We start from the raw sequence: 11562 nt of genomic DNA, 5'->3' as shown, positions 1-11562 counted from the left end.
CAAACATCTCATCCTTAGCGATATACTTTTGGATATGACTGGTTAATATCCTTTAGTAAGTTGTGTATGAAGAGTATAGTAATACTGGAAGGAACTATGTAACACAGAAGTGGACAGTATGGTGTAATACACAAATCATTTAGGAAAAAGGTGTTAGGGAGCTTCCATAATCAACGAGAATACGGATCCAGGTGTACCCGTAGCAGAGAAAGCGTTACCTGAGACAGATTATGGAGCCTGGGACTGCTAGGAATTCCCTTGCTTCATTCAAGTACCTAAGTGTTCCAGCCAATGTGAAATTATTAATGATCAATAGCATACGTCAAGTTAAAGTGAACAGAGTATAGTATACTCCCTAAAAAAATAAAAGTAAAAATAAATATTTCCCCTTAGACATAACACTTTGAACCCCTTGAATCATTGGACATCCTTTATGGGGGTATTTTTGTTTTTCCCAACGATAGGGTTCTCCAAAGTAGAATATGATCGTCCGGTTGCAACTGGTATAAATAAAAACGTCTCCGGACACAAAACATTAAACAGAATCTCATCTTCGGCGTTAGTACATGCTTATTTTTTTTATCACTAAGTTCAGCCGATTTAACTTAGGAACGATTTAGAGTGAAAATGATAAAACAAGACTATCCACTCCCCCCAGATCCAAAAGTCTCCCCTAAATTGAATAATTCATTTGAAGAAGGCACGAATAAAATTCGTGCCTTCTTCAGAAGTTAAAACTTCCATGAAAGAAGAACTGTACTGGGATTTATGAATGGCTGGAATGGGAGATAATATAAGGTCAGCAATGGAAGAATGTGTGTTTGTGTGTGTGTGTGTGTGTGTGTGTATGTGTGTGTGTGTGTGTGTGTGTGTGTGTGTGTGTGTGTGTGTGTGTGTGTGTGTGTGTGTGTGTGTGTGTGTGTGTGTGTGTGTGTGTGTGTGTGTAGAGGTGTGGATGTATGTGAATACAAGTGTGGGAACTGGATGTGGAGAAAGTATGGGTAAATGTAGACAGAATAGGTGCTGGGGAAAGTATGAGAGTGTGTGTTCGAGGGAGGGAGGGTGTGGGAGCAGGTATGTCTTGAGTGTGTAAGTGCAAAAGTTTTTGGAAGATTGTGGACGTAAAGGAGAGTATGTGGGTGTGATGAGTGTCAGGAAATGTGGGTGTGGTTGTATCTCATCATGTCACATCTCCGTCACCACCATCCGAATAGACCCATAAATCTGTAATGGAAAAGAGAGAGAGAGAGAGAGAGAGAGAGAGAGAGAGAGAGAGAGAGGCTGTGAGGACGGGGCACAACATAACTAGGGATATTACAGTCAGTACACAAACATGACCAGACTCTCTTCAGTTACATCTCACCTCCAGACAATCCAACACTATCAATGAAGAAACACCTATATACTCAACTCATGCGCAGGGCAATACAACACCTCGATCAGAACACTGTACTACAAGCCACCCCTTCCTGACTTCCACCCATCAGAAGTACCCTTCAACAGAGCTGACCAAGATCACCAGGCTAGGCTTAGAGCAGGACATCACCCAGCCTTCTTCAGTTAGCTTAGACATGGGTTGGGTGGAATCAACAGTTGACACCTTCCCCGCTTATAGAACAGACCCACAAAATATAACATTCATTAACCTCTACACCGCGGGCATGTTTACCAATGTTTTGCTTGTCCCGCGGGTTATTCGGGCTCCGACAGACTCTCAAAAAATATTTGCCAAAAATCAGTTATTAGTCCTAGAATAATAAAATTACATATGCTTATGGCACATACCTTCAGCTTTCTCCTGGAATGTTTGTTGAGCCTTCGTCGTTACCGTAGGACTTGTGGAGACCTCTGAAGTAGGGTAACGAAGTCTCCACTTTACACTTGCCGACAACCCGTAATATGATTACCACAGCCAGATAAAAACACTATAAACACTATTCTATGATTTTCAAGTAGTTTGGGATCCATACTCCAAAAAAAAAACACTGTGAAAGCAATGGAAATTATGAGCGCGTCTGATCGTCGCACTTGCGCTATTTCGCTTTTGGTACTCTGTCATTTATTATTCATAAAACCCCTCACACTTTATATTTCTATTACTATATCACACTTATATATATCTGGAGTCTTTTTCCATAAGTTTCCTTCAGTCGTATTAGTTTATTGTCACTGAAGTCATTCAATTTTTCATTCAGTAAAATACGTAGAGAGCCACGATTCACTTTCACTGTTATAACATAAATTATTTGTACTCATATTCTTATATTACTAATTACTTACGTTACTATTTACATTTTCTATTCTATTTTCAATATTTACCCTTCTATTTTACTTACACTATGTTATTCACTGTCACTTTCAGTAAGATAAAACTATAATACACTGTTCAATCATATGTACTGAACATCCATTGCTTTCACCTGCTATTTACACACTATTTACACATTATTTACACATTATTTCCAAATCATTCTGCTTTCACACTTGCACTGTTAGAACTGCTTCTGGCTGTGGTAATCGAAGAAGCAGGTAACACAGAGGGGAACCTGGCACTCAGCGCACTGCCAAGAGGTGCGTTTGTGCTCAGGTGCGCGGCGTGTGGTATGCGCACATACCTGACACCTGCGAATCGCAGCCTTCCTTTTCCCTGTGGCAGGCATAAGCTCAAGTCTGTACCGATCCATATACGCCCTCTGCTCAAGTCGGTCGGGAAGTGTTACTGGATGGCGCCTTGGAGTTGCTGCTGTCACCCTACCATATCTTTCCAGCAGCTGCTGGACACAAGTCCTGGCGAACAACCTCAGGGAGAAGGACTTGGGTGGCTTGACCTTCATCTTGTACAGGATGAAGGCGTTCAGCATCGTCATATCTATGAGATGCAGAAAAACTTTCCTGTACCACCTAGTATTCTTCCTGAGGCAGTCGATCTCACCAGTCATCATGTCGGACTTGTCCACCAGCTGCATGTTGATATTATAGTCCAACACAGCATCAGATTTCATCACAGGTTCGCCTGTCCTACGGTCGACCTTCCCACTGTCTCTCATTTCCCCCTTATGTACGGTGGTGAGCATGTGCACGACCCTCTTGTCATGCCACCGTATTGCCAGCATCTTCTCAGACTTGCGTAGGTGCACGTCTCCTCGCTGCGAGGTTCCTGCCTCTGGGAATTTGGGGAAGTGGGCACGATTACTTTTCACAGTGCCGCAGGAGCCAATGCCGTGCTCAGAAAGGTATTTGGCAAGTTTCGGTGCTGTATAGTAGTTGTCTGTATACAGCACATGATTCCCACCAAAATACTTTTCTAGGAGCACTTTCACTACACAGCCTGAGAAGCCAAGGGGGTGTGTTTTATCCAGATCGACAGTGCTGGCTGAATATATGACGAAGTCAAGGATGGACCCCGTCTTACAGTCGCACAGTAAAAAAGAACTTAATTCCAAAGTGATGGCGTTTGCTTGGAATGTACTGAACAAACCGAAGACGTCCTCTGAACAAAACCAAGGATTCGTCAATGACAACCTTCTGAAAGGGGTGGAAGAATGACATAAACTTATCCTTCATTCTGCTCAGAATCTCCCGGATCTTCCAGAGTGGGTCGTTTGGGAAGGTACATCGTTGTCGGCAAAGTGCAGGTTTCCCATGATGTTCCGGAAGCGATCTCTGGCCATGTACTTATTGAAGGTGGGTGAGGGTAGTAAGGGGTCCATGGACAAGTATTCTTCCAACTCATGCTTCTTGGAGTGTGGCATGAGAAGCATGAGGGCAAAGAACACATACAGCTCCTGCACTCCCAGCATGGACCACTGTTGCATCTTGGCTGCACCTGTACCTCTTGCAGCACGTTGTGATTCATATCTGTTGGTCTCATCACATATGTGCTGCATGACTTGGTCATCTAGGAAGGCCAAAAGGTAGTTGACACACTCAGCATTTTCATCCATAGTGAAGGCAGGCTGAACTCCTGAGGAGCTCTCATCAAACACTAAATTTTCTGGCACAAAATATGACCCTTCCGTCCACGCGAAGGCGTCCAGGATTCTCTGTCGTGGCGGTGTAGGGCGGGTGGTGGTGGTGGTGGTGGAGGTTGGCTGAGGCAGATTTATCTCAGTCAAGGTCACTCGCACTGACCCTAGGTTGCCGTACAGCACTAGCAGCCCTTACCCTACTAGCTACACTACTTTTCACTCTCCTTGATTTACTTCTACCTCTACGGCCTGCCTTCACTGTTGATGCTGGTGGTGACTCCAACGACGAAGACTCTGGAGATAACTCAGCCGACAATGATGAAGAAATGAGTGAAGTTTGGCTTGGGGAATGGGGAGGTGAATGCACTCGTGACTCATGGCGGGCTGGGTCACGTGGGGGCATTGTTCTGGGGCTAACACGCCGCCTTTTCACTCCCTTCCCAAATTCCTGTCCTTGCTGCACTAAAGGCTCCTTTCCCTTGGAGCTAGACACTAATTCAGACACTGTAGCACTCGTTATTGCTGTTTCTGGCACAATAACCTCACCCGGCTCATCACAAAATTCACCCGAATCGTCAAAGTCACTGTCCATCATAACCATGGACAATTCTGCCAGTTCACGTGCCACTGCAGAGTCACTAAGGCCTTTCCTGCTTGCTTCATTACTTTTCTTAGGAGTAGAGGTCACGGGGCCCTTTGCAATGGGCGCAGAAGCGGCAGGAATGGTGGGGCGCGAGTGCGACATCGTTTCTCTACAGCAGAGGACAAGGAACTAAATGCCGCGGCTTATCTGAGAAGGGAAGGGTTGACAGTGACACTTTAGGCTGACTGCTGCTAACTTACATGCTAATTTTTTATAGGTAGAAAATCTCGGCAATACATAAAGAAATAGGTAGTTCCAGGTGAATATAAATGTCAATTAGGATTCTCTCTTCCTTTCTGATATATATTTTTATTACAGACATCGATTACAAGGCAAATTTCAAAGGGGAAATTACCGTGGTAATGTAGCGAATGAATGCACGTGAGGTTTTGTCAGGTGATAATTAGCCAATTTCTGGTGTATAACACTATCACTTACCTGTTTTTTCTTTTGGTATATATTATTTTGTATAAGTATAGGGCATAGGGCTTATTTCAATGGATGAAATCTGGAAAAATCCGGGGGAAATTTGCGTAGCGCAGCGCGGCGTGGGAGGTGAGAGGACAGGGTAATGGAGGGCAGGTAGGGAGGGGAGTAATGAAGGGGGTAAAATCGCTAAATTGTCAACAATGGATGGGAGTACAGATGAGATTTGGAGTGCTGACTAGTGTTGGCCATTGGCAGTACTGATAGATGATACAAGCCACCACTTGAGAGCCCGGGATAATTCAAAATAACACAGAATCACAAAAGTGACGCCCCGTGGTATGATCCATTGTGGCCGAGCGTCACGAAAGTGACGCCCCGCGGTTAAGGGGTTAAAGAGCGCTGGACAGCATATACCACACTAAGATGCAGACAAACCAACAGTGTAGGGAACCTGAGGGATGACTCCATAGGGACAGTTGTTTACCTTCGGTCGACAGGTCTGCTTGGCCAAGCATGATGGGGGTTAAACAACAAGAACAACAATAACAACTTTCCTTATCACAACAGTCCCCATCGCCCACACCACAACAATGGTAACCATCGCCACCACCACCATCACCCAAATCACAACCACTATTTATAACCACAGCAGCAACCACCACCACCACCATCACCTCTTACCACGTCGACGACCACCATCTTCACCATCACCACCACCTCTTACCACGTCAACAATCACCAACTCCACCATCACCACCACCTCTTACCACGTCGACGACCACCATCTCCACCACCACCACCACCTCTTACCACGTTGACGATCACCATCTCCACCACCTCTTACCACGTCGACTATTACCAACTCCACCACCACCACCACCTCTTACGACGTCGACGATCACCATCTCCACCACCATCACCACCACCACCACCTCTTACCACGTCGACGACCATCATCTCCACCATCACCACCACCTCTTACCAAGTCGACGATCACCAACTCCACTATCACCACCACCTCTTACCACGTCGACGATCATCACCTCCATCATCACCACCACCTCTTACCACATCGACGACCACCATCTCCACCCACCATAGCCCTCACCACCATTACCCTCCTTACCACAATCACAGCCATCATCCCCCACCACCACCCCCATACCATTAATTCACTATTGCCACAACCACAACCGCCAAGACCACCACCACCATTACCCTACCAAAACCATACAACACAAATACTACTGCCATCATCTTCAACTAATTCATCTCTACAAATTATTATCACCACCACCACCAACACATCAAAATCACATTTACGGCTACCAGCATCATGCTCACCACAACTATCCATACAAATAATCACAGTCACAACAGCTGCCAGCACCATCACCACCATAACCATCTCTACAAACTATCACAACCAATGCCATCACCATCACCATCCTTGCCACCATCACATCTACCCCACCACACTCAACACAACTGTCCCTACAAACCATGACAACCACTACAACCATCATCACCTTCACCATTCACATCCATCCCAACCACCACGCTCACCAAATCCCTCCCTATAAATCATCACAACGACACTTACTACCCTCACTACTGCCACATCCACCACAACCACCACCCTCACCACATCCCTCCTCACAACTCGTCACAACGACAACCACCACCCTCCCCACCACAGCCGCCACCCACATCAGCCCAAGACCTCGCTAGCTCGGGGCAACTCGGCTCGTCTCGATACGTAATCCCGAAATAATCACCAGCTTAGAGCACCACCAGAACCCAAAACTGATGCTTTGACAGGTTGTTTGCTTTATGTGTTATACTTGATGGATGGATAGATGGATGGAGACAGACGGATATATATGTGGACAGATGGACAGAAAAATGGACGGATAGATGAATAATGGACAAAGAATTGGATGGACTGACAAAGGGATGACTTAGATGATGAACAGGTGGATTAATGCATACATAACTGGGTGAATGAACACATAGGTGGATGGACAAATCGTTGGATAAATGGATGAGGCCACCGGTATATGGATAGCAAGGCGGATAAAGGGATTGACTGACAAACGGATGAATTAATGTGTATGTGAATACATGGACTGGGAGAGGGAGGAGGTGAGGGGTTTTAAAAATGGGTAATGGGCTTGACGGGCTAGGATCTGTTGGGTGAAGGAGCCCGAGAAGGTAAGCATTCTATGTGAAAATGGGCGGGGTAGGTCGGCTGGCAAAGATTTAGTCTAGGATTTCCCCTCTACCTTAGCGATTTATTTTGCATATTACTCCTCTGTGTGGTGAAGAGGGACGGCTTCACGTGCTTGAACCGGTATAACAGGACAACTTCGCTGCCTGGTTATACAAACGTCCTTCACCTCCCCTCTCGATCGCTTGAAAGGAGGTGGTGGACGGCAGGACAAGGATAACTCCACCATACAGTCCACCAGGTTCATGTTCAGATTGTGTATAGTATGATCATCAGCAATAACAACATCTATGTGAATGTTGTGGTTGTGGTGAGAAGAGACGTGATGGTCGTTGTGATGAGTTGTAGGGATGGATATACAGTAGTGAAGGCGTTTGCTACTGACGTTGAGTACACCGCTTCCCGTCCGATCAGCGAAGTTAAGCAACGTTGGGTCTGGTTAGTACTTGGATGGGTGACCGCCTGGGAACACCAGATGCTGTTGGCATCCCTACGTGTCAAGTGGGGTTGGTGGAGGATTAGTGCCCCTCCCTGTAAAACAATTAACTCTAAGCTCTTGGCCACCCCGTTTGGGATACATGGCGTCTGGCAATGAATGAATGAATGAAAAAACAAGGTACAATAAATAAAATACAAGGGCACATCTTACAGTGTCATAAGCGGAGAGCACATGTTACGGTGTCATAAGAGCACATGTTATGGTGTCATAAGGGGAGAACACATGTTACGGTGTCATAAGGGGAATGCACGTTACGGTGTAATAAAAGGAGAGAACTTGTTACGGTGTCATAAGATGGAAGCACATGTTACGGTGTCATAAGAGGCGAAGACATGTTAGTGTCATAAGGGGAGAACACATATTACGGTGTCATAAGGGGAGAACACATATTACGGTGTCATACGGGGAGAGCACATGTTACGGTGTCATTAGGGAAGAGCACATGTTACGGTGTCAGAAGAGGAGACACATCTTACGGTCACAAGAGTAAAGTAAACTGCTGAGGAAGAAGTGCTAGTAAGGCTCTCATGCCACCAAAAAATGAATCAATAATACAGTATCCCATACGTCCTTTGTAATATCGATGTTGTAGGCCCGCCCATGAAATTTTAACTCCGTGAATCCGCTGACGTTTTTTTTTTTTTTTTTTACCATATTCTTACTTCTTCCTGACGATTTTATTCACCTTGAGATAGACTTTTCACACTGGACGGCTTAGATATAACCTTCACTAACTTTTTGGCTACCGGAGGCCTCTCCTAAGCTGAACAGAATCTTTTAAAAATACGTCACAAAAACAATCGCTGTTCTCATATTTGACGCCTAAAGATGTACGTAAAAATTTGCTCACTTATTTGCCCTTTCACTGTTGACTGATGACGCGGAAACGAGGGAGAAAAGATAATGGGTAGAAAGGGTGATTTATTCATGCTTAAGACTCCTACGAATTAAGAATATCTCTATGTATCTATCTACAGACAGACTCCTTTCTCTTACAGATCAAGAACAAATCGCCATGCAACTCTGTCCTCCGCCGTCTGGATGCTCTTCCTCCTGCCCACACCACCCCTAGTCATATACCTGCCTACCTTACCCCTCTACTTCCATTACTCATATGTATGTAAATTTAATTATTACCGGGTACCGTTTCTTTTGGTGTTAGTACATTTATATATATATATATATATATATATATATATATATATATATATATATATATATATATATATATATATATATATATATATAGATAGATAGATAGATAGATAGATACAGATAGATAGACAGACAGACAGATAGACATAGAGTAGATAGATAGATTGATAGGTAGATGGACAGACAAATAGAATGGAAAACGAAACACGATAAGCTACGCAGGTAGGTGAATCAAGTGTTAAAGGCATTCCTATGGTAAATCCCTCGACCCTTGGTTGAATGTATAACAGAACAGCACACGCTGCCCGAAATCTGTACTAGTACCTAGAGCAACCTGTTCATTGTAATGCACGCAAACTTTAGGTAAAGCATTAAAAAACAATGCACACATTTACTGCGCTAGGGAGATGGGAGGTCTCGGCACAAAGAAAGAAAGGAAACGGTTGGCGCATGCGTTCTGGGACAGCCACACACTCATGCAAACTTCCATCTGTTCTGCACACACTGAGCACGCAGCATCATGGGGAGACCCCATTATTAATATCGTTTTACCTTAGTTACAGTCGCTATGATTATTTAGAGGGAATATCCAGACAGCTAACGTGATTGAACATACCTTTTACTTTAACCTGCAGAAGCACCTTACCAAATTAGTTTCTCTCCCTCATAGTCTTTTTTTTTTCTTGATTATTCTTGGGGTGGCAAATGAACGTTTCACGTTAAAGTTCTTTCCCTATTGTTTTTCGCCATGTTCCTTCTGCTCTATCAACTGTTCTTCGAATGTAATAACGAACACTTTTTCCAACATACCCAAATCTACCAAAATTATTGTTGACGTCCCAGTCGCCTTTTAGTACCTCTTCCACACATTTTAATCTAACGATCTAACCTAGCCCTGCAGTTTAACCTAGCCTATCCTATTCTAGTAAGTGCTCATAAGTTCGCCATTACGCCCGTAAAAGAAAACGTCAGTTTCAACAGAGAAACAATATCAACAGTGCACATTATTTATGCCCATAAAAATAGTAAAACAAAAAAGGCAGAAAAAGTAAATACAAAAGTAAATGAATCTGGGTGGATTAAGTAGGTATGAGTACGTCTCTTCCATTACGCCTGAGGAAAAACACAAGTCGGTGAGGCATAAGGTACATTATGACAAAGGGTGGGGAGGGGGGAATAAAAAGAAAACTGTTTACCGACATGAAAATATTTAGAAAAAGAAACAAACTGGAGGAATAGGAACTGAACTTGTAAGGTCTTTCTGCTGCTTAAACCATACAATTACCATGTTTATTACCAATATCTTAGGCTGGCGATGTTTCTACCTGCTACCTTTCTCCTTTCAGCACTCCCGTTTCCTCCACTTACTCCCCTCTCACCCTCCCTTCCTCCTCCACCTCACCTAGGGCGCGAACACAGTTGCTCAAAACATAATTTATGATCAACAAGAGAAAACGGGATAGGGTTCTGTCAAAGATTCACACTCTTAGTTCTGCAAAACATACCCGGTGCTTCGTTTCCTTTCTTTTTGTCGATGAAAGGTTTCGCGTAAGAGTCAGCGCCTATAAATCCCCCTTCTGCTCTTCTCCTTAGCTTTATCAACCACTCATCTATTCATCCTTATTCTCCTTTTGCAAATGTCTTTTTTTTTTCTAATTACCCAAAAGTGCAGACATTTTGTCGGCCACTGAGCTCAAGGATTGTATATAATTAATAAAATGCCAGTAAATATACAAAGCCATTTCCATCACACTGCTGAGAGGCCACCCTCAGTGTGTAACCCCCTCCCCCCACACACAAACAACACACGCTTCATGGTGTTTGACTACGTCGCATATTTAATACACCGCACTGTATTTCACCCATACGTCATTCGTCACCCCTTTTATCGACACGAAGATAAGTACCAAAGTAGGTAAACACTGAGATAAAATAAACAGTTCGAGTTTAACACACGGCCGTATGCTTAGAGCTGTGGGGCCTTTCCTAAGGGCCCTATATCAAAAGGGTATGCCATAAGTTTAACTACGGAAAGATTTCACTCTCTCTGGAGGGGTTGTTCCCAATTATTTTGAAGGGGAAGTATGCTATGACTTTCACAAACCCTATATTTAATTATTCGTTATAAAGTAGCTCTGTACATGCAGAAAACATTGTAAATAGTTTGTAGACAATATCATAACATGCTAAAAATACAATGCAAGTATACAGTACAATGCAACTGAACTGTTTGTTATTAATACCTGCGGGCTATACCTTAAGGAATAATAGGTCAGGGGCAAGCCAAACACTTAGCTGCGCTTGTGTTGACATGCACTTTTTTTTTTTTTTCAGTCGACAATAGTGGGGTAAAGGCCCTCTCCAACTTCGGCATAAATAGGCACGATGAAGCCACGATGAAAATCGTGGCCGAAGTCAGTGATGTGTCGACGGCTCTGACCAAGAATCGTGGTGTCGGCATAATACCGGCGACACCAGTACGACAAAACGTCGACACCTCGGCGGAGTATACGATATAACCAGCGACTAGTAGCCGAGATATCGCCGATATGTCGGCGTAATGCGCAAGCATTATTCTAAATTCAAATTTTAACGTTTTTTTTTAACGGCGATTCAACGGCAATAAAGGTACAACGGC

General features: G+C 43.9%; 1 pseudogene; it reads left to right on the top strand.

Moving 5' to 3' along the window:
- The first annotated feature begins 7639 nt into the window (after positions 1-7639).
- Positions 7640-7757, top strand: LOC145417117 (5S ribosomal RNA; annotated as a pseudogene).
- Positions 7758-11562: the final 3805 nt, after the last annotated feature.

Source organism: Coenobita brevimanus, chromosome 1, assembly GCF_032717465.1.
Source record: "Coenobita brevimanus isolate Jiangsu-jjx chromosome 1, ASM3271746v2, whole genome shotgun sequence".
Taxonomy (NCBI): domain Eukaryota; kingdom Metazoa; phylum Arthropoda; class Malacostraca; order Decapoda; family Coenobitidae; genus Coenobita; species Coenobita brevimanus.
This window is presented reverse-complemented; position numbering and strand designations above follow the sequence as displayed.